General features: G+C 39.0%; 1 protein-coding gene across 1 annotated transcript in view; it reads left to right on the top strand.

Annotated features, from left to right (window-relative positions):
* Clvs2 (clavesin 2) overlaps window positions 1–25,321 on the top strand; it is a 61,965-nt gene that overhangs the window by 19,710 nt on the left and 16,934 nt on the right. The window lies entirely within an intron of this gene.

The following is a 25,321-nucleotide window of genomic DNA, read 5'->3' as shown; positions in this document are numbered from 1 at the left end:
AACAGATGAGGCCTGTGATTTGGGGCAGGACATTGCTCTAAGTCTGCACATAAGGGCAAGGGTTGGATGCGGGTCTTTGTCTTGAGAGCTGGAACATGCAACTTTATATTATTGGTTTTGATGTATTAGTATTTAGGCTTGACTTTTGTTTCACTTCATTTTCTGGGATGTTACACAAACAAAAGTTTGTGTAATGCCTCTACTAAACTAGTGAATTTGAGATTAAATCATGTTGTAATGTGTATAATTATCAATGACTTTACAGCTTCTTAAGGTATAGAAATCTTTGAAATATTTCTTTAGATGTAATTGGAGTTATTATTGCTTTTCTCTCTTTTTTCAGTAGAAGGGTCAGTAATAGGGAAGTTATGCAGCAATACTGTGTCTTTCTAGGGAATAATATTTAACTTGTTGGGAATTATAAAGTGGGAAGTGAGTCCTTATGCATGCCATTCATAATCCTGCTATTGGCAAGTTCTTGTTAACTTTTAGGATGCTCTTGTCTCTCTTTCTCTGTCTCTCTCTCTCTCTCTGTTTCTCCATGACTCTGTCTCTGTGTGTCTCTCTGTCTCTCTCTCTTGTTTTCTACATGCCTACTTTGTGGAATTGGTCTTGAGCTCCTAGTACATTTATAAGTTCTGTAAAATGATATTATTTATTTATTGCCTGTATTCCCTGCACATATTCTAGAAGTATGCAGGTTAACATTATATATTATATACTTATGTTCCCTTAGGACAGATGCTATACATTCTTTAAATAGTAAATAAACAAAAACAATATATATTTCACTCCATCTTTGCTGATGCCTGAAGACAACAAAATTGATGACCACTGACTCTTAACAATGGATGCCTCAGTCACGCTGCAGGACATCTGAACCGAATGTAGTTCATAGTTTGTGCCCAGCCTTTTTACTGAATAAGACACACTGATATCTACATAGGTTTTTCCTGAAGCAAGTGTCTGACTTACTCTTGGTGAGTCAGCCTTGTTGCTGACTTATCCTTTTACCACTGCATAGAGACAGTTAATAAGAACTGAGAGAGGGCTAGGATATATATGTTGTACAAGGTACATATCACACATTCTGCCCTTTTCTGGAAAGCCATGAAGTGTTCTTCAAGGGTGAGAAAATGATTATCACTAACTACTACTTAACACCAAGTGGTGACCTCACCTAGTTATCATCTCTATTTAGCATGGGTCTCATTTTTATTTATATTTATATGAAAGCTGGGGTAGGCCTTCTGCTGTAGGAAAGATGGAGATGTCATTGACATACAACACATGTTGGATAGGAGCCCCTTTAATAACTTCATAAGCCATTGCTGGGAAACAGACAAATTAGAGATTTAAAGGAAGTTCTTTTTTTTTTTAATTACATTTGAAACAAGCTTGTTTTACATATCAATCTCAGTTCCTTCACACTCCCATCCTCCCCTATCACACCCACCAAAGCCAAGCCCTGTACCCTTTTTGCTCCCCAGAGATAGTAAAGCCTTCCATGGGGGAGAGGTCTTCAAAGTCTATCATATCATTTGGGGCAGGGCCTAGGCCCTCCCTCATGTGTCTAAGCTGAGAAAGTATCCCTCTATGTGGGATGGGCTCCTAAAGTTCATTTGTATACTAGGGATAAAAACTGATCCATTATTAAAGGCCCCATAGGCCTTCCTGATATCCACATTCAGGGGGTCGGGTCAGTCCTATGCTGGTTTCCCAGCTATCAGTCTTGGTGCATAAGCTCCCCCTTGTTCAGGTCAGCTGATTCTGTGGGTTTTTCCAGCCTGGTCTTGACCACTTTGCTCATCATTCCTCCCTCTCTGTAACTGGATTCCAGGAGTTTGGCTAGTGTTTAGCTGTGGGTGTCTGCTTCTGCTTCCATCAGCTACTAGATGAAGGCTCTAGGATGGCATATAAGGTAGTCGTCAATCTCATTATAATGGAAGGGCATTAATGGTAACCTCTCCACTATTGCTTAGATTGTTAGATGGGATGTGATTATTGTCAGAGCTCCAAGTGCTTAGTGTGAACCTGGCAGGAGTTATAGTCATTTAGACTGAAGCTTTGTTTGTGTCTACAATGGGAAATAATCTCTATTTCTTGCATAGGTTTTACTGTGCATATGAACCTTCTTTTGCTTTATTCCCCATTAACGACTTAAGCATCTATTTAATCCAAAATGTAGATGCAGTAAATAGGCCTAAAACATCTGGAGCAACAACCAGGAAATGACTAAAAGAAATTAGGCCTTCCCCAGAATACACTTGACACATGTATTTGTTACTGTTCTGCTGCAGAGATAAAACACCATAACCAAGTACATTTGAGATAACGAGTTTATGTGAGTTTATAGTTTTCATAATGGCAGGATGTAGGCATGATGACTTGAGCAGGAAGTTGAGCGTTCACTACTTGAACCAGAGAGACAAGTAGAAATTGCAGCAAAAGAGTAATATAACAATAGGTTAGAACAGGACGGGGTCCCTCTCCTGTGCAGTAAGACTGAAAATGACAGCCTATCATAGGGAATGGGTTCCAACAAGCTAGCTAATGTACTGGGTTTGTATCATGGTCCTCCTGCCGGGGACCCTCAGCTAGTCTAAGCTTCACAACTGTGTACCATATATGGAGGGCCTAGTTCAGTCCCCTGGAGTCTCCACAGTTGTAGGTCTAGAGTTCATGAGTTTTTATGAGCTTGGTTCAGCTGTCTCTGTAGATTTCTCCATCATAATTTTGACCTGCCTTGCTTATATATTCCCTCCTCCCTTTCTTCAACTGGGTTTCCCGCGCTAGGCCTGGTTCTTGGTTGTGGATCTCTGTGTCTGGTTCCATCAATTACTGTTCTAATCTATTGTGGTAGACTTAGTTGACTCCTCACAGGAGCCCTTACCTGTGAGGAGGAGTGGACTGTGGATGGGCTATGGGGGAAGGTGAGGCAGACATGGAGTAGGAAGGAGAGGGGGAACTGTGGTTGGATTGTAAAATGAAATTGAAAAGAATAAGTAAATTATAAAAAAGAAATTGTGAGTCTTTACACCCTTAGTAATAATTTCTCGATAACTGACACATCTCCTAAACTTAACCAAACAATCCTACCAACTGAACTCAAATATTCAGACATCTGAGCCTATGGGGAAGGATTTGAACCACCACACAGGATATTGAACTTTAACTCGAAATTATCCTGTGTTCAAATAGATTATTTGTTTGTTTGTTTGTTTGTTTTGTATCTGTGTCTGGACAACTATCTCTAAAATGCCGGTGATTCTACATTCTAAGATTGCTAAAAGTTTTCCGTTTATGACACACCTAAGCTTACAGTTAGTCTCATGATGAAGTAATGCAATTTGACTTTTATAATTAAATCTCTAGTTTAACTTGCATTTATTATGTGGAAAAACATTATTAATGAGCATTGTTCTATATCCTCATCAGGATATAATAATAGCAATGCATGAAGATGATCGTAAGTTGGAAACGTGTTTGACATAAAGACACATTTTTAGATTGCCATTCCAACAACCATGAGCGCCAAGAAGACCACCACTGCCACAGTTGTAACCCTTTTCCGCCAAGTGACTCAATCAGGACAATTAAGAAGTCTATACATGTTTAGTAATTCAGCAATAGTAAACTGAAATTCTGCTGCAACATGACTTTTGCTTAGATAAATATAAATACTATTCTAAGAATAAGAAAGGCTATCTGTGAACCTAATGGAAGGTGGGAAATTTATTTTAATGAAGACTTCTATGAACAGATGCTATTCTGAATAGCTTGTCTCCCTTCTTGAGTCATCTATGTACCTTGTGTTTATATAACCAACCCCTCTTTTTTTCCTGAAGCAAACTATTTTGAGTGACCCGGATAAAGGTGGGCTCTCATCCCTACTTTGTAAAGATACATGGATATATATGTCCACCTGTGATCACAGTACAAAGTCAGCAGAGAGACCATATGAAAAAACGGATGCAGGATATGCTCAGGTGCCAAACAGAGCTAGACACATATGGCAGCCCTGCCACACATCATGTACTTATGAAATTACATCCTTTGCTTGAGTTTCATTCTAGGTCTTGACACTAATTTAAAGTGTTATTATGAATGATACATCTTGCACCTCAAAGGTGATATCTTAAGCTGAAGTTGGTGTGGATCAGGTGATTTTTCATGTAGCGTCATGACTTTTAGTTGTCAGGATGGGCTATTTCCTTCTTTATATTTTATTTTTTTTATTTAAATTAGAAACAATCTTATTTTATATGTCAATCCCACTTCCATCTCCCTTCCATTTTCCCATGGCCCCCACCAACCCCCATTCCATCCCTCTTCTGCTCCATAGAAAGGGTGAGGCCTTCTATCGGGGATCATCAAAGTCTGTCACATCATTAGGGCAGAGCCTAGGCCCTCCCCTATGTGACTAGGCTGAATGAGTATTCCTCTGTGGAGATTGGGCTCCCAATGTCCACTCGTACACTAGGTATAAATGCTATTCCATCACCAGAGGTCCCACAGACTACCCAGGCCTCCTAACTGTCACCCACGTGCCAGGGACATAGTTCCTTCCTATACTGTTTTTCAAGCTGTCAGTCTGGGTTCCATGAGCTCCCCCTGTTCAGGTCAGCTGTCTCTCTGTGTTTGCCCAGCATAGTCTTACCCTGTTTGCTTATCACTCCTCCCTCTCTGCAACTGGATTCCAGGAGTTCGGCTCAGTGTTTAGCTGTGGGTCTCTGCTTATGCTTCCATTAACTGCTGGATGAAGGCTCTGTGATGGCATATAAGGTAGCAATCAATCTCATTATAGGGAAAGGGCATTTAAGGTAGCCTCTCCGCTATTGCTTAGATTCTTAGTTGGAGTCATCCTTGTAGATCTCTGGATATTTCCCTAGTGCTGGATTTCTCTTTGAACCTATAATGGCTCCCACTATTAAGGTATCTCTTTTCTTAATTCTCCTCTATTTTTTCCTGGTCCCTCGTGTCTTCCTACCCACTCCTCTTCTCCCCTTCTCATTCTCCTAACTCCCTCACCCACCCACCAGTGTTCCCAATTTGTTCAGGAGCTCTCGTCACTCTCCTCATCTCTGGGGGACCATGTATGTCTCTTTTAGGGTCCTCTTTGTTTCTCAGCTCCTCTGGAATTATAGATTGTAGGCAGGTACTCCTTTGCTCTGTGTCTACTATCCAGGGTTGTTTTGGCTAGCCTGGGTCTTTTGCTTTTTCATATAAAGTTGAACATTGTTCTTTCAAGGTCTGTGAAGAATTGTGCCAATATTTTGCTGGAAATTGTATTGAATCTGTAGATTGCTTTTGGCTAGATTGCCATTTTTACTATGTTCATCCTACCTATCCAAGAGCATGGGAGATCGTTCCATTTTCTTGTCTGTTCTTCAATTTCTTTCTTTAAAGACTCAAAGTTCTTATTATACAGGTCTTTCACTTGTTTGGTTAGTGTTATCCCAAGATATTTTATGTTCTTTGTGGCTATTGTAAAAGGTGATGTTTCTGTGATTTCTTTCTCAGCTCCTTCATCATCTGTATATAGTAGGGCTACTGGTTAGTTTGAGTTATTCTTGTATTCTGCCACTTTGCTGAAGGTATTTATCAGCTGTAGGAGTACCCTGGTAGAGGTTTTTGGGTCAGTTATGTAAAGTATCATATCATCTGGAAATAGTGAAAGTTGGACTCCTTCCTTTCCAGTTTGTATCCCCTTGATCTCCTTTTGTTTTCTTATTGCACTACCTAGAACTTCAAGTACAATATTGAAGAGATATGGAGAGAGTGGAAAACCTTGTATTGTTCCCAATTTAGAGGAATCACCCTCCCTCCTTCCCATGCCACCCCCATCGACAACCCTCCTATCCCATCCCCCCCTTACTCCACAGGGAGGGTGATGACTTCCAGGAAGGATCAACAAAATCTGTCAAGTCATTTGGAGTAGGTCCTCCCTCCTGCCTCTAGGTTTAGGGAGTATCCCTCTATGGGGAACTTGCTCCTAAAGTCCTTTTGTACATTAGGGATACATCCTGGTTCCACTGTCAGAGGTCCCTTAGACTGCCCACTCTTTCTGAGGCCCATGTTCAGGGGGTCTGAGTCAGTCCAACGCTGGTTTCCCAGATATCAGTCTGGGGGGGCATTGGCTCTCCATTGTTCAGGTCAGTGTCTCTGTGGGTTTCTGACCTAGCTTTTCTATTTCCAGCATAATCTCAGACTGTTTTTTTTTTGTTTGTTTGTTTGTTTGTTTTGTTTCTATTTCAGCTTTCGAGCCTTGAATTGTTTGAATTGTTTCCTTCACTTGTTTGTTTTTCTTGGCTTTCTTTGTTTTCTTTAAGAGATTTGTTTATTTCTTGCAACTTTTTGTTTGTCTTTTCCTCCATTTCTTGAAATTTTTTGTTTGTTTTTTCTTTCATTTCCATAAGCGATTTTTCCATTTCCATTTTGAGGGTCTCTATCATCTTCATCAAGTTGTTTTTAGGGTCATTCTCTTCTGCTTAATCTGTGTTGGGATGTTCCAGTCTTGCTGTTGTGGAGTCCCTAGTCTCTGGTGGCATCATATTTGTCTTTCTGTTGTTCACTGTGTTCTTACTGTTGTCTTCCCATCCCTTCTTACAGTGGAAGTTGGTGGGGTTTCTCCTTCTCCTAGTGGGTACAGGTCCAAGAGTCTCTTCCAGTGGGTGCAAGCAGGGCCAATAATCTGATGGCCTTCCTCTTCCCATGCATGGAGGCAGGTTGGCACTGTGATGTTGGCAGACTCTGAATGGCCTGGTCTGCTGGGATGGGTTCTCCTGTGCAGAGTCTCCGGGCCTCAGGAGGCTCTGCACAGGGCATTGGAAGGCCAGACTGTTTCCTTTTAAAGAAAAATGAGACATTTGAGAGTTGAGGAATTCATCAATTTCTCAGTATGAGATGTAGTTGATTGACTTTGGGTATCTGGATACTCTCTTTTTTAAAATTTATTTATTTTTTGTAGTGCTCATGTTGTATATAAATAATTACATATTTGCATACTTCTTCCATGTGGTTAAACATCATCTTTACATTTCACAATAGATATAAAATGCAATTCTCTTTCAATTGGTAAGCCAGAAAAAAAAGAGAGCTTACTTACCTTAGACCATTTTAGTATTTAGTTCTTTGATGTAGCACTGTAGCCGTACCTGAAAAGGTGCTGTTTGTGAAGATAGTGTGGCTTTCAAGGTGGTACAAATGTTTGCTAAGAGGACCAGGACAAGAAGGGGTTTTAGGTAAGGTGTCACTCAGAAAATACTTTGAACAACTCAGAACTAGGGAGAGTTGGGAACCCACGAGGAATCCATTCTGATATGACTACAGGAAGAAACAAATTGAGGAAGATGAATGTGGGGAGGCAGGTCATGACCTGAATCACTGGGATAGAAGATTTCAAGCTATGTCATTTGCTCAGTGCTCTCCAGACAGGAAAATTGGGCCAGGAGAATGTCTTGGTTACTTTTCTGCTTTGGAAAAAAAATATTCTGAGTACTAGAAGAAATTGGGACAAAAGAAGAAGAAACTGAATCTTCAAAAACAAAAACAAACAAACAAACAAAAAAAACCCCACCCTAATTACCCCTAAGTTTATCAAGCTCATTTACAGAGTTAAATGTGAAACTTCAGTGACTTTCAGGTACTTAGCCAAATTTTCTCAGTGGATACTTAGTCTAGGTTACCCAAGTCTGAATGTCAGTGGTTTTCCCAAGTCTTGGGTTCCCAAGGCTTTCTGTTGTTATTGATTCCTGGTTTGAAACAAAGAAATATTAGGTAGCATTTGCATAAAGTAACTCCAGATCCTCATATTTGAGTATAAGTGAAATGTCTATAATATGAATGTTTACATCTAGTTAAGGAAGTCACAAATGACTATCCTGTTTTTTTACACATTGTTGACACTCAACAGCAGATCTACTTGTCTGTACTCTGGTGAATAACCCCTTTGATTGACTACTGATTCTGTCTCTGGGATTTAGCATGAAGGCTAAGGTAAAGACAGGTTCTGTTAGTAATGTAAGACCCGCAGAGGGCATGGACGACCCTCATGCCCCGACTCAGGAAAGGTGCCCCCCCCAAATCACTCACAAGAAGCGGTCTTGATGCAAAAGCATGAGGTCTTTTATATTCCAGTGCAATGGGGTCTGCAGCCATACTCCACGTGGAGTAAAGGACTGGGAACACAGAGTACAAGGTTCAGACAGCTTTGATAGGTTTACAACAAAGTCCATGCATTACAAACCAATCATCTCAACAGCATCCAGTGTGGACCAATCAATTTGAATTATCCAAGCCTTCGCTTTGCCCAGGAAGTCTATTTTCGCTAGGGCTTCTGGGTAGTGTGGCATGGCTCATTTCCTGTTCTTATTTACTCACAGGTGCTGTCGGTAAACCTGCCCTGTCATAAACAGTCAAGAATGACCCTTTGCCTACTCACTGATGGGGGGGGGGCAGAGTCTAGGGAAAATTAGGCTAATTTTTTCCATCCTTACAGTATCAGGAGATCTTTTATAAATACCAGTATACATTGACAAACCATTTAGTTTTGGTACAAAGGTGGTTTTGTGTGCTTTGTCTGTAAAGAATACCCAACATTTTTAAAATATAAAAGGCATTAAATGTTTTGATCAACGCAGTGTATTTTCTTGATAGGTATGGTCAAGATTAGCTCTGCTTGAAGAAAGAATGTATTTAGGTTTCTTTGGAGAGAAAGAAAAGAGAAAATTGTTTTGCCACTTTCAAGTTAATTGATTAGTGTAGTCACAGAAACAGGAAGTTTCATTTAAAATCAATATAAGAATAAATGAATGTGACTTGGAGATAAAAGGTACCTTCCTGGGAATCCAATTAAAGCATGAAATGTTTGGAAATCCTGGAACAGGATCTGTCTTTGAATTCAGAGTGAAATGACGGTGTACCATTTGAATATATTTTATCTATCTTCATCTGTTGTGGTTCTTGGAAACTTCTTTAGCAATAAAAAGCCAATTTATAAACATTTCAAAGTAAGGTCTCCTGCTCCCAGTGTTGTTTAGGGCTTTTCAGCCATACTTGTCTGTTATTCTCCTTGGTGCTCTCCTGCTGTGTCTCTGTGCTTTTTGCTTTCACTGTTGCCCAGGAATCCCCTAATTCCATCTGCATAATGCATACAAGCCATGCTTGCTAGCAAAGGGTTTGGCTGTGACAAGGGGCTGAATAGGTCTTTGATTGCTACATAAAACGCAGATGTAGGACACTTGTAAAGTCCCTAACATGGTGCCAGACACTCCACAGTTTCTTATTAAGTAGGACCTGAGAAACAATAAAGAATATGTTGTCAATTCACTGGACCTTTCATTTGACTCAAGGACCCCACTAACACAGAGAGCTCTGATCATTCATGCAGAAGGCAAGAAGTACTGCTACTACACATTCTCATTCTGACTCTGTTACACATAGCAAATCTTGCCAAAACCATGGCACATGCTAACAATTTGGAACATTACTGTTGAAGCCCAGTGAGAGACCTTCAGAGTAGCTTATTCATCCTCCAAATCCTTCTTCTTAAGTGAGTAGCTAAGAAGTCACATGCGTGCATGAACATGGGTGAGGAGGCTAAGGAAGAATAGGAAAAGAAACTGTTAACATTGATGGACTTAGGGCTTCCTAGGAAACCCAGAGTCTGGTTTACTCGTTGTGGTGGTTGCTAAGCTACTAGTAGTTTTCAGGCATACGGCATTTGGACAATAGGAGACACCTCTTGCTTGCACACAATGTTTGAATTATAAGGCAGCATTAAGTAGACAGTGTTGAAATGATATCTATCTTGAAAATGAGCACACAGCCGCATGATCTGTATTTATTCAGACAGCCTGGAGAGAGGAACACTTACTTCCACATTTTGTATGCCCAGAAAAAACCATATTGAAAAACAGCGACAAGGGCAGTGTGTAAAAAAAGTCTCCATTTTCTCATCACATGCATAGCTGTCTGAGCTAAGTATGCTTCCTTTCAGGAAGTTGTGACTTAGCCTACAACAAAGTGAGTGAAAATACTAGGTTGCTTAATTTTGTGGTGGGAGAATATGTTTTGACTGAGAGGTTTAATTCATAGAAGTAGGACACCCTACCCTTAAAACCTGACATTACGTATATAAATACAAATGAGAATACAATAAATGATTCATTTTAAATATTCAACAAAATGAACTTAGCAGGGTACTGACAGTGACTTCAACAACATTTTAAATACTGTGCCTTATTCCTAAGCTGGACCAGTTTTCAGACTTCAAGTCCATGTACTAAAGAATGTAAAGTCCCACACAGAAGAACTTGTATTTCAAGATCATTGTTCCATTACTCTTTAAAAATTATTTTTGAGAGATTCTCATGTGACGTAGGCTGTCTGCAAGCTTATTCTATAACCAAGGTTGATTCTGGTCCTCTTGTCTTCATACCCTCTGTGTTGGGATTGAAGTGTATACATTATCATATCCAGTTTATATCATTTTGGAGATAAAACTTCTGGCCTTGTATAAGCCAGATAAATTCTCTACAAAGTATTTTATGCCTCCCTTTTCACTTAGGTCTACAGCCATTTATTTGGATAAAGGCACACTGGAACAAGGGAGTTAGTTACACAGCCATTTCACGGACAATTGAACATAGGAGCCAATGTGCCATTCATATCTGGGGACATGAAATACCTTAAATGGAATACTCTCGGTGTTGGAATGGCAATTTCCAGGGATAAGAAAATTGAATAAAAATGGGGGTAGGGAGTAGCTGAAAGGTTTACACACAGTATGTCCACTTGAGCTTCAGGCCCATATCAGGCTCATTTTACTCTTTCCTGAAAAAAAAAAAAAATACATTATATGAAGGAAAGCCTTTGAGACCAGTAGCTTTAGTGAAAGCTTAGTTGTGTATAATTTTCTTCTTTTTAAAATTCCATTGTAAAACAAACCCAAGAGGACACTGGGGTTGCTGTTACAGAAGGGATGTGCCTGTTACATGAAGGAAGTAGAGACGTGTGGCATGAAGGGGTTGATATATGCATAATGTGGGATGTTTCTCAGACTTCTCTCTACAATCCGGGGTGTTATTCTTCCAGGAGCCAGATATATTAGATGCAGATAGGTTAACCTGGAGTCTTAGTTATTGTTTTATCTCTGGGAAGAGGCACCATGACCTCAGCAAGTCTTATAAAGGAAAACAGTGGGGCTGGCTCAGTTCAGAGGTTTAGTCCATTGTCATAATGGCGGGGATCATGAAAGCAAGCAGGCAGACATGGTGCTGGAGAGTTAGCTGAAAGTTCTATATCTGGGTCTGTAGGCAGCAGGAAGACAGAGGGAGCCACGGGGGGACTGGCCTGAATTTCTGAAACCTCAAAGCCCACTCCCGGGGACATACTTCCACCACAAAGGCTACACCTCCTAAAGGAGCCACTCCCTATCGGTCTATGGGAGTAAAAGAAACTGCCGGCCAGCCTACCCAAGCCTCAGGTGCCCAGACCAACCTGCATGAGCATGTGAGGCAGGCACTTCCTCCATGAGCCAAGTCTGCCTCTATGCCCAAGGACACATGACAGGAGCCACCAATGAGAAAGGACAACACAGCAGAGTCAGCCCCCTGAGCCAATGGGACCTTGTGTGTGTGTGTGGGGGGGGTATAAAGGCGGGGCTAACTTCCTTAGTAAATGAGTCTGCAGCATGCTCTGCTACTCACTGACTCCCAGTGCCTGAGTTATTGGTGCTCCTCCTCCCCCCCCTCCCCCAAGGGGTGTCTGAGCAGAGTCACCTGCAACATATGGCTGGCGGCCAGTTTTTTTTTTTTTTTTGTTTTTTTTGTTTTTTTTTTTTTTTTTTTTTTTTTACAAGTAATGTATAGGGGGCACTACTTTCCCAGAGGTTATGTTATGTCCCCAGGGAGTCTACAAGCACAAATAATCAGAATGTTGTATGAGCACAAACACATTTTGTTCTTTCCTGCATCTGAGAAGCCCCGCAGGATCCCACAGCAGAGCACTTTGTGGGATCAGCTGAGGCCTTTGTTATAGCTGTTGGATGTCTGTCTACTTAGCAACACTTCCCTTGATTCTGATGAGATTTGTTCTTGAGTTATGGTAGATGTTCCTTTCATGTCAGGGGTAATTCTTGATTGCAGAATTTATAAATAATATGGGAAATGTTACTTACAGTGTTAAGTGGAATATGACATATGCGACATAAATTAATGCAAAACATTGCCATATTTATGCTGCTAATATATTCCAAAGTGAGAGAGGAAAAAATACATTTGAGTGGAAAAAGTGATGCATCCCAGTGGCAAAACTCAGATGAAATCTATTTTTTTTCTTTGTTTTGCTTTTTCCAGGCTTCACCATTTTGAATATAGTATTTCTAATCCTAGCTACTTTCTTTCAAACAGTTGTGATATAAAGTCCAAAATAAAAAGTCATTTGACAAATAACTATACAATGTGTCATATTTGAAAGTTAGTTTCTATTTAAAAATAGTGTTAGCATAATTTGATGAGTTAATTAATAAAATGAAGACAGCTGCAGCTGCTCATCTTAAAACAGTTTTCCATGCTTGGGCTAGCCATTGTTATCATTGGGATGGCTCATGTCCAGGCTCATAGCCCAAAGGAAAATAACCACAAGACCCAGGGAAGCAGGATCAGCAGAAATCCAAATATATATTGGTGAAAGGATATCACACATCTTTTACAAAGCTTGCTTTTGAAGCAACCAGACATATATAAAATGCCAAATATCATGCTAATATTATACTCAACATATGCTAAGTGGTTTTTGGTTGGAGGAAGGAAGTTGAATTTGGTCCAGTAACCATTAGTAGTATGATTTAAAATATGATTTTGCAAAGATAGAATAATATAGCCATGAAAGAAATAAGTTAATGGCAATAAATATCATTTTATCGAGACTCATGTGCTTTTGCTGTATATGTCGTTACTGCTTACATTCTTGGGTTATTGAAATCATTTCAAAACACAACAAAATGCATTCTGTAGATAGGAATTACTTAAGAGCATCACTTAGGAGGCACTGCTGAAAATGCTGTAAAGTGTTTATGAAACCTTTTAAAATTGAACAAAATCTTTAAATACAACACAAGGGCTATATGGAGAGACAAAAGGTGAGTATTGATTTGTTTATGTATATATTCAATAGCAGTGGTTACAGAAGAAGATGTTCAATGAATTTGGGATGGAATGAGATAGGTAAGTAGGAGGGATAAGAAGGAAGGAGGGAATTATATATTTATATTTTAATTAAATAAAAATTCATATATCGCACTGTGGGCATAGTGAATCTAAGAAATCTCATGTGAAAGGTCGTTCTTAGAAGGTCAAGAAAGAAGCTGAACAAATCTGATTGATGGAGCAAAATAAGATGCTCTTTGATTTTAAACTGTATATTACAAGTGGTTGTCTGGTGCCAAATGGTCAACACTCTCCATCCCAAGTTTGGAGACAATGTGAAGTAGCCTATCATAGAGGTCATGGAAAGCCAAAAGGTCATGTGATTATGTTCAGAATGAGAGGACACATTGTTCCTTATTGTTTTCTATGTTCTCCTTCCTTACTTTATTCTTTGTCACACCTAATAATAATGACCTCCTCCTCCCTCTCCTCTTCCTCCTCTTCCTTCTCCTTCTTGGAAAGAGATAAGTAGATTTGTCTGATGTTTTTCACTGCCCCATACCTTTCTACTTACTGATAATATTTGTTCTCTCAAGCACACATTTCCTCAGTAGACACTTTTCCATTCTTTCTCATGGAAGGGAAACAAGGGCTCAGCAGAATGTTTGTACTCAGAAATCATTGGGCTTAAGAGATGATGTAATAAACTAGAGGTTTAGACAAAATAATGGCTTGAGACCTAATTCAGAATGTACTGAAAGAACAATGAGTTGTTCAGGTTAAAATCTCTTGTGAAAAGAGTTACACAAAAACTTGTGTATTTGCACTTGCTTAGACTCAAATGATAAATTCTGTTCATCAAATTAATATACTGCCCATTTTAGAGAAGTAAATTTGTAGGAACAGGAGAAAGTCTGCTGTGAAAGTCTTTCTTAGAAATGGCTACAAAGTCAAGACTGGAATTATGGCAATATTGATGGTATGCTAATATGGAAAATGGGAAATTTCACAGAGTTCTACCCCAAGATGAGGAACTAGAAGCAGCTAATAATTGCTGGGAGGAAGAAGTTGGCCATTCTGGGTGATGAGTAACCTTACTGATTGTCTAATGCAGAGTGGAACTGTATAAACACCAACAATAAATATGGACTCAGCAGGTTGCATTTATATGTATTTTGCAAACACATTCATATGTAACAGTAATAAACAAAGAGGTTATAAAGTTGAGAGTGGGGGGGATATGGATGGAGTTAAGGGAGGTTATCTGGGAGGCAGGAAAGGTAGGGTAAAGTCAGGCAATTCAGTTTCAATTGAAAAGATTAAAAAAAGTCATTCATTTTCTTCTGAAATCCGATCAAATATTGGTTAAGTCAAAAATAATTTTCATACTTTAATAGTTTTCCCTGTGAACTTTTAGATTAAGAGCTAAGTTTGCATAAGTAGAAAACTTAATATTATAATTTCATAACCCAGTGCAATCTTTCTCAAGTAATAGGAATAACATCCCTTTTTACCCTTGTGTGTGTGTGTGCTCGCATGTGCACGCATGTGTGTGCGCGCTTTGTAAGCATGTATACATCGATGTGAAAGGGCAGACAAATGTGACTCAGTCAGACGATACCTTTCGTGTTGGTCCTTACCTTCCTTTCACTCTGAGGCAGGCTTTCTGCTGTGTATTCCACTTAGCTGGGTCTTAAGATTGCAGAGTTTTTCCAATCACCATTGCATGTGTGCACTGAGATTACAGATGTGTGCTACTGCTTTGAGCTTTACATAGTTCTGGAGATCTGGATTCCATCCTCATGCTTTCGTGGCAAGAGCTTTACCCATGAAGTTGTCTCCCCAGTTTATTGAAGTTTTGTGAATGATGTTTATTGAAGTTGTATGATTATATATGGAATTTCTACTAGGGCAAACAGATCTAGATCAGTTTTACCAGATCCATACTGTAGATGCACATACTGTGTCGGCCTGTATAAGGAAAAACAGTGTAGAGAAAAGATTGGGGATCTTAGGCTCTTAGAAATCACTATTCTGTACAAGATTATCTCTGTAGTCTTAACATACAGCTTCTGTTTATATATCGAGCAGGCTAGTCAGTCACTTCACAAAGCAGCCTTTTCATCGCTAAGATGAAAAATAACCTTGATAGCAAGGATGTTTTGAAATTCACCTAGTGTATGCCCAAGAACCTTGGTTGCATAGCAGTTGTGTAAAGAATTGATGTCCTCTTAATGCATTGTCCCATACATAAACAATTTTTCAAACATATGAAAGGTCTGTTCCTTTAAAAATTTGAAGCTATTCATTGCCACTTAAAGAAATGTGTTTGTGTGCCCAGTTGACAATGGGCTGTGATAATTAATTTTACTTGCAATACCGATTGGATTGGGGAATATGAGGTGACTAAAACACATCATAGGGTGAATCATGAGGGAAGATACTGAAGGAACAAATTTCTGCAGAGAATTCCCTGAATGTGAGTGGCAGGATTCCATTGGCCAAGGACATGGTAGAATCCAATGGAGGAAAGAAGACAGGAGCTAGTGTGTGCATGGTACATTTCTCTGCTATTAGTCTCCATAATCTGAGCTACTCTGTTCTGCATCATCAACCTTGCCAGGCTGGAATGAAACCTCTGAAGCCATGAGCTCATGGCTTCGTTTCATAAGTTGGTTCTTTCATGCATTTGTCACAATGATAAGAACTATGATCAATGCCCTCCCCAATGCATTTCGCTTATATAATTTGCCTTGTCTGTACATCCATTATTCTATTTTTTCTTAGGTCGATTATCATTATTTCTCTTTTTCTTCTTTTTTAAAATTAATTTTTATTTAGATTAAAAACAATCTTATTTTACATACCAATCCCTGTTCCCTCTCCCTCCATCCTCCCATTCCCCCTATCATCTCCCCATCCCACCCCCCATCCCCTCCTCAGGGAGGGTGAGGCCTGACATGGGGGATCATCAAAGTCTGTCACATCATTTGGGGCAGGATGTAGGCTCTCCCTCATGTATCTAGACTGAGAGAGTATCATCCACAGGGAATGGGCTCCAAAACCCCATTCATGCACTAGGCCATCCTTATTCTTATGAATTGATTTTAAAAGAGATCTGCATTATCATACTGTCTACAAAATTCATATTTTGTTAGTTTATCTCCGAGGAAATGAGTGGAATGTTTATATCATTTTGAAGTTAACGTGATAGGACAATCCTTTACTATGGGCTTATGCTCCTAACATAGATACTTAGGAAATTTGCATTCTCAATTTGTCACTTTATGGTATATGAGGAGATATTGACGCCAGCCCTCGCCAAATGCCAACCACTTTGGTCTTGGACTTCTAAGCATTCATGACCATGAGAATTAAATGGTGTTTATGACAACTGATGTGTGCTATTTTTGTTATAGTTCCCGAAGTAAGATGTGAAAGAAGAAAAAAATGACTTCATGTGTATTTATATATACAAATATACACTTATATACAATTATATTTTCAAATGAACAATTATATTTTCAATTATCATGTTAATTTCAATTGTAAAATGCATAGTAGAAATGCTAATAATTTACCAATGTATCTGAAAGGGAAAAGCAATTAGGACTTTGTTAGGAAAAGAGAGGAAAAGAGCCCATAAAACTATGACTAGAGGGCTTGTAAAAGGATTACAAAAGAAAGTCAATGAACTGTTAAAGCATTATGTGTTGAGGGACTGGGAAAGAAGTAATTATATTTGTATTTGGATATTTGAAATAAGCCCAATTCAGTTCTATCTTAGAATTTTTTGGTTGTTTAATGCCAAATGATAAACTCTGAAAACATACAAATAGTCTTATATGGATTCAATAGTTTATATTTGGAAAAAAAAGTATGTACATATATGTATATATATATATATATATATATACATATATAATGATAACTGATGAAAAAAAGAAGCCATGAATTTGAAGGAGAATGGAGAGAGGTATAAAGGAGGACTTAGATGGAGGAAAGGGAAAGGAAATGGGAAATGTTGGGATGGACTCCAGCATAGGTTTGACCCAGACTCCTTGAAAATGGGTGTTAGGAGTACTAGGCGGTCTATGGGGCCTCTGGCAGTGGATCAGTATTTATCCCTAGTATACAATGGACTTTGGGAGCCCATTCCACATAGAGGGATACTCTCTCAGTCTAGACACATGGGGGAGGGTATGGGCCCTGCTCCAAATGATATGACAGACGTTGAAGACTCCCCATGGAAGGCCTCACCCTCCCTGGGGAGCAGAAAAGGGATGGGATGGAGGGATGGTGGGGGCGCAGGGGAGGAGAGGAGGGCGAGAGAACTGGAATTGACATGTTAGACAAGCTTGTTTCAAATTTAAATAAAAGTTATCATAAAACAGATTTATAAAAATGAAAATACATTTTCAAAAATAAACTATACAAAAAGAAAATAAGGAATGAAACTTTTAATTTCAGTTGAGATGCTACAGTAGAAGGTCATTATTTTCTTTTTCCTGTTGCTGTGATAAAATACTCTGGCAAAAGCAGCTCACAGGAGTGTTCGTTCTGGCTCACAGCTGAAAGTACTCTCTGTGATGGCAAGGGAGGCAGTGTACTAGGGGCTTGAAGCAGTTGGCTATACCATACCTACCAGCAAGAAAAGAGAATAATGACATTGTGTAAGCATGTCAGCTTTGTGTGTATAGTCCAGGGTGCCATCAGGAACGGTGCCACCAACAGTGAGGGGGTATTCCCACCTCAAGCGATGTACTCAAGATATCTCTAGCAAACACGTGCAGAAGCCCTGCTCTCCGCTGATTTTACATCTTGTCATTTTTGACGATTAACAATAACCAACACAGTCCTAAATATTGAACTTAAATTTTGACTTGACAGAACAAATATATTTTAATAGCCAAAGCAGGTGAACCTGTGATAAAAGATGATACAATGAAAAATATAGTTAACAGCTGTAGTATGCTGGCAACTAATTTTAAGCAGATAATAAAGCATGCATTTAACAAATACAGCCTGATGTTAAGAATGCATAGGACCAAGAAGTTTGTGTGTCAAAACGCAGATTAGTGAAGTAGACTTTGTCTAAAGCACATTGTGCCCAGGTCTCTTAATATGTACACCAGTGGTTCTCAACCTCTGGCCTGTGACCCCTTTGGGGGATTGAATGACCTTTTTACAGGGGTACATATCAGATATTTATGTTACAGCTATGAAGTAGCTACAAAAATAATAACAAACATGAAGAACTGTATTCAAGGGTTGCAGGATTGGGAAGGCTGAGGATCCCTGATGTATACAGAGAATGGCTATTAGACCTGAAGAAACATTGCCTTCCCTCTGCATGTTTTTAGCAAGCCACAGAGACCACAGTAAGAGCTATGCAAATGCCCTAGGAAAAGGATGTGTAGTTTATCACTAACAGGTTTGTCTTGTCATATCCCAATATCTCTGCTTAACATCTCTTTCCCTACTTCTTTGAAATGGACTTTTAAGCCGGCTGTTAAAAAGGTGAGTAAATTTAGGTCTTTTCTAATCCAGCTCTGTGCCTGGTCTTTGATTTTATCTCTGGCTGAAAAGCTATTATAAGAGACAGAAAAGAGACCATGTTCTTGTATTCACTGAGAAATCTTTAATCTTCAGTGAAGTCCCAGTTACCCAAGAACCTTTTCCAATGTTCAGCTTTAATGTTCCCCATCCCTTGGCAGTGTGAGGCAGGAATAAGTCATTTCAGAGTCAAGCTTTTTGTCACCTAACACTATGTTGTCTAGACTCCTATGTGATTGACTGCTTGGAGAATTGCTCGCCCCCTGCTGGTGAAGCATAAAGGTCAGCTTGACCTTTGGTCACATTCTCTCCAGATCTGCTTTGCCCTTCTCCACAGCTGTAAACCAATCTTGAAGTCCAGCTGATCTCAGAGTGACGGGAACTCTGAGCCAATCCCCATGTAAGCAAATCTTTCTCCTGTGATAACATCTGAGGCCAAAACTAGCTTAGCCAAACTAAATAAAGTAAGTCCCAGGGTCTCAAAAACTGTATCAGCTATCTGTAGAGTAGACTCAAACAATTTTTCAGGAGCAATCATAATCTCCTCTGAATGTTTGCTACTAGGATCTTTATAGAATGGTGGAAAGGAAGATCACTATTGTATGAGGGGGTCTCTAAGAGGATAACTATTTCCACAAGGAAATGCCAATGTGGATTTTAGCTCACGTGTCTGCTAAAAGAGGTAGAAATGTGGGGTGGCTGGTTAAAAGACAAAAGACTCGCTTATGGAATTTGAGTCTGCTCTAGGGTTATATCACACAAAGTGATGAGCAGCGTGAATGATGCCATATGTATGCTTGAAATTTCCAAGGAGAGCAGACTTAAGTGCTCCTCTCTCTCTCTCTCTCTCTCTCTCTCTCTCTCTCTCTCTCTCTCTCTCTCTCTCTCACACACACACACACACAAATTGAGAGAGAGAGACAACTATGGGAGGTGTGTGTGTGTGTGTGTGTGTGTGTGTGTGTGTGTGTATGAAGAGAGAGGGGAATCTTACTACCTAGCTCTTTGTGACCTGAAACTTACTATGAAAACCAGGCTGACTTCTTAGATTCACCTGCATCTGCCTCTCTCTCTCTCTCTCTCTCTCTCTCTCTCTCTCTCTCTCTCTCTCTCTATACATCTTTAATTACCAGTTTGTATCTTAAATAGAGCTAAAGAAAAAAATATTAGGGGGCTGGAGGGATGGCTCAGAGGTTAAGAGCACTGGCTGCTCTTCCAGAGGACACGCGCAATTCCTAACACCCACATGGCAGCTCACAATTGTCTGTAATTCTGGTTTCAGGGGATTTGACACCTTCATACAAATGCAAAGAAAATAAAGAAAAAATATTAGATGACCTTTTACAAGGTCCCCAGAAGATTGTAAGGGAGCAAAACTCCAAATTCTGCTACGACAGTAACTAATGATGCACAGGAAGTCTTCCCATTGGGGCATATTTGAAGAAGCCTGCCTTGCTAGGGAGGCTCTTGGCCTGGTTCCTTCTTCTACACTTGACTTGGTATTATAGTATTAAGTAAGAATGTATCTCTAAAACAGTAAAATGCAAAGATTCGTAATTAGAGGTCCTTCTGCAGTGCTATATTCTGAATTCACAATGCTCTCCCCATAGACTCATGACTTAAAGTTTTGGTCATAGACAGAAGTCCTGTCAGCCAGCCAAACATTGCTGAACACAACTGTGATATCAGCTACTTCAGAGGCAGAGACAAGAAAATCCCTCAATCTTGAACGTTTTCAGCCAGCAGAGCTTGACCTAGTCTCAAATGAAATAGAAACAGATACAAATACTATTTTCCACAGTTTAAATGACATTCATTGCCCATGGTGGGATTCCAAAGTCATGGAAAACAGACTTTTGAATCAGCTTTGCTCTGTTTCTGATTTTTGTGTATGTTAGGTATCAAGGGCTTGGAAAATGTCTTCTCAAAAATTTCACACACACACGCCCACACACATGCTGAGATTTTGGAAGGAAAGGTTACAAACATCTGTGCGTGTACAGGAATCTAGAAATGGATGTATGTCTTGCTTATGAGGACTAGTAGATCAAATGCCCAATTCAACCCCCCCTCCCCAATTCTCATCATGGTAATTAAGAGCCATTGGAGACCTTGAATGCCCAATCATGCTATGGTGGACATACAAGCTAATGACTGACATATTGATTGACACTAGTATAGTGCCTCATTGTCCAACAGTTTACTGAATTTTCTGTTGTGTAAAGCTTTATTTGTAGGAAGAGGTTAGTTATTTGAGGGAAAACCAACGAACACTTTAGGGGTGGCTATTACATGTGAGAATGGCCACAGGGCCTTAAGTAAAAGACAGAAAAGTCCTGCTCAGGACAAAACAATTTCCTGGTGGCTTACTTTAAAAATTTAACCAAAGTTGTTAAGTATCCACAAGATTTGAGAGTAAGTGCAAGAAAAGCATTGAACCAAAGTATTTTAAAATCATATCTAGAGATACAGTGTTTCTGAATTTCGAGAGGGGTAATGATCCCAAAATAAACCCCATTGCTTCTTGGTTGCTGTAAAACTAACAGATAACTGAAATTCTCATAGTAGACAAAATGGCCTACCCTCTTCATCATCCCAGTCTTGCGGTAAATGTTTGGAGACTGAATGGGAACTACTAGGTCACTCAGTCATGTAGAGCAGCTGCCTCCAGCCTGAGTCTCATCCTGTTGCTCATGTGAGCTTTTTTGAAAAACATGTGCCTTAGATTCTCTCAAGCTATCTTTGTAGTCCCTCGCTTCACAATCCATATGGACCCCACACAGATCTGGAAAGTGATATCAAGCTAAAAGTGTTCTTGCAAACGATTGGAAATCATGATTATGGCTTCAGTAGTCTATACTCTGCAACTCTGTGCTCTGACCAATTTCATGACAATGGCCAATGACTTAAACTAGGGAAAACACATGATAATAATAATACCAATTTTATTAATTATTTTTTGATAATTATCAATTATTTAAAGTATATTGTTAACATTATTATTGTTAAGGCATATGCATTTTATAGCATTTAAATGTTTTTATGAGCATCTATGGATCAACTTCTGCTTTTCCAAGTGTCTAACACATTTATCTCATCTTCATATAAATGATCTATCGATACTTAGTATTATAGCACTATATAACACTGCCTCTTAAACACTGTATTCTTTTCATATTTTAGTTTTTAGTATAGTTGGAGATTTCTAACTAACCAAGGTTTAAATGGCCAGAATGCTCTCCTATGCTTCATGTGCATCATCCAGCCATTTGTGAAGTTGTATAGCTGCTGCCTTCTCCTGTTTCTAACTTACAGGCCTTGCTTTCCTTTCAGAGTCAACACAATGTTATAATTTAACACTGGGACTTTAACAACCTGTATGGCACTACTAATATTGATCTCAAATCTTTTCTTTTTTAGTTACACCACTACATTCTCTTTCTCTTTGGAATTAAATCAAGTAAATTTTCTATGCATCTCCTTCCCACAGACCACTCAGGTTAAAAACAAAATCACTTCTTGTTATTGTTTTTGCTTCAGATTTGCACCAGAGACAACTCATTCTCATCTCTATTGCTTCCCAGGTCTCACTTCAGTCTCACACACCCATCACCATCACTGTCTCATCCTTGTTGCCCATGGTGGCCAGGAATGGAGAGAGTTAAGGGGGGGGGGTGGTTTTAGCTACTTGTATCACATATTACTTGGACCCTGAAAAAGTTAGGAAATGAAAACACTACATGTTTCTTTTCTTTTTTTATATATTGCGATTAGCTCTCTCCGCATTTGTTGAACTAAAATATGAATATTAAAGCATTAGGTTCTTGTTCTAGGCTACACACTCCTGCTAAGGCAATGGTCCTACAATACCATTTCTGCATGCCATTCTCTTTTCATCACACCCAGTGCCAGGTTACATACAAAGCCATACAATTATCACTGACAAGGAGCCTCAAAATGCCTTCTTTGCCACACTGCCAGGCCTTTGTGAATGTGCTTTAAGTTGCCAACAAACAGCCCTAGCAACTGTGTTCTAAGGAGGCCTGGATGCCACCCTTTGTCTTTCTCTGTTCTTTCCCCCAGGGATACTCCTCTACAAATTGTAAATGACGTGCCCCAAACACTGCCTCTTTTGTGAGCACTTTTCCCATATTTCTAAATTTTCTCTTCAATAATCCATCCTTTTTTGGGTGAGTGTGTGTGTGTGTGTGTGTGTGTGTGTGTGTGTGTGTGTGTGGTGTTTAACTCTTTATGTTTGGGGGATCTGCCACACAGCTCCCAAATAAACACACAGAGACCTAGTCTTTCTTTTGAATGTCTGGCTTTAACTTGGGTTATTTCTAGCCAGCCTTTCTTAACTTAAATTATCCCATCTACCTCCTATCTCTACCTCCTATCTCTGGGCTTTTACCCAACTCTAAAAATCATCATGCGTTAAGGATACTCCTCCTGGTTCCCTTGAGTGACAACCAAAAAGCTCATCTTGTCCAAACAACAAATCCTGATAGAGTTATCAAAACAATGTGCTCAAATTGTCATTGCATGACACTTGGTCTGACTGTAGGACACTTCCATGATTATTTGAAGGACTTCATTTTTTTCAGAAGATTTGCTCTTACATCAGGGTTGCTAGTAGTGTGCAGTGAGAAAATATGTCCTTCCACTGTGTCTTCCTAAGATCTGTTTATGCAACCATTACCAGATTAGAGCATCATTTCCAACAAATTTAAGAAAAACATGCCTCAGACAGAACCGAAAAGGAGTGAAACTATACTATTTCTGATGCTACATAGGAACTGAATTTTAAGAAAGAACAGTAACAATAGGAAAGAGAGTTTTCTATGTGTCATGGTATCATGAAATCATTCTTATACAAGTATTAATGAACACAATTGAAGGAGAGATCATTATTACTATTTGGGGGGGGGGCAGTCTCACCATGTAGCCCTGGATGGAGTCTAGCTACTGGTAATCCCCTTCTTTCATCATCTGTGAACTGGGATTGCATATGTACACCAACATGCTCAATAGAAATGACAAAAATTTAAATAGAAATACCAGAAGTAATAAGTACTTATGTAAGTATGATACATTCTACAACTACTTTGATGAGAATACATACTGACATGTGTATATATGATAGACAAAACAATATCAGACAGTTTGTTCTAAAACAAATACATGGTTAATTATACAGAGGCAAACCTTAAAAATCAGTCTTCTGATTCAAACTTGAATCTCAAATGTTGTCTACATTTTTGGGCGTATTTGTATTAATATTTAAACATCATTTCAAAATACATTGATATTTAAAAAATTAAACCCCCCCAAAAGAATTATACCTTAAAAAGTCACATAAAAAATAAAAATTAAGTCACTCTTTTTGTTTGTTTGGTTTTGTATTTTGAGACAGGGTTTCTCTGTGTAGCCCTGGTTGTCCTTGAACTCTCTTTGTAGGCAAAGCTGGCCTCAAACTCTCAGGGGACTGCCTGTTTCTGCCTTCAGAGTCCTGAAATTAAAGGTAAATGCACTACCACCTAGCTTAAATCACTCTTTTCTTAACACTTTTTATTGACTCATTGGGGTCAAATCTATATTTCTTTCTTAAAACACTTAAATTAAGACACATTTGTTTAGATATATGATGAGAATATAAATTTGTGGTTTGCATAATTTTGTTTCAGAGATGAGTATCAGAGAAATACTCATTTTATGCTTAGTTTAAAATACAGGGCTACTTGTCTTTGGAGGTTAGCTTGATTCTTATAAGAGGAATTAATTTTTCATTTTGTTTACCTAGGTATTATTTCTTCTTCTCTGTGATAAACTACCAAGTGTTAATTAAATAGCCTTGTTATAGAATATGTGGTTCATTTTTCCCCCCTTACAGATCAGAACAATGTATTTTCTTTTTGTTGAAATGTTGTTTCTATACAATGATCTAGTCAAATTCATTGTTTGTCTGCTTGTGTAATATGGCATGTTAAGGAGCAGTTAACAGTTACAAGAGAGGAGATGAAGAATCCTGTAGCAAGAGTACAAATTTAAGCTAAATCCTCATATATGCCTCCTATGAGAATCAAACCCGTTTTCCAACCTGTTATTTGCATCCTTTTAAATACAGCCATTACTACTTATAAGACTGGCACACACACACACACACACACACAAAGACATTCTTATTAGCTTGAAATTAAATAGTTTCTTGGTGTTCTCCCCTCAATATTGCAGAACACATTTAGAACTTTTGTTTTGTTTTTTGGTTTTTGAGTTATTTATTTATTTATTTATTTATTTATTTTTGCAAGAACTCTGTTTTTGTCATGGAAGTGAGTGAATAACTTGTCTCTTTATCCAGAAACAGCGAAATGGAGAATGTAAGGAACACTGTAATCCACTTTTCCATTCCAGATGTTAGCAGTAGGGGGTTATCTAGGGTTTTATACAAATGCCAACTTGATTTTTAGGAATCTAATCTTTACAAAGATGAGATGCAAATACTTAGTAATACAATAAAAGATGTTTGTATCCCTGGTATACTAAAGGACTTTGGGAGCAATTCCCCATGGAGGGATAGATACTCCCTTAGCCTAGAGACAGGAGGGAGGGCCTAG

This window comes from Phodopus roborovskii, unplaced genomic scaffold, assembly GCF_943737965.1.
Source record: "Phodopus roborovskii unplaced genomic scaffold, PHOROB, whole genome shotgun sequence".
Classification (NCBI taxonomy): Eukaryota; Metazoa; Chordata; class Mammalia; order Rodentia; family Cricetidae; genus Phodopus; species Phodopus roborovskii.
The sequence above is the reverse complement of the archived record's forward strand: the minus strand, read 5'-3'. Positions and strand labels throughout refer to the sequence as shown.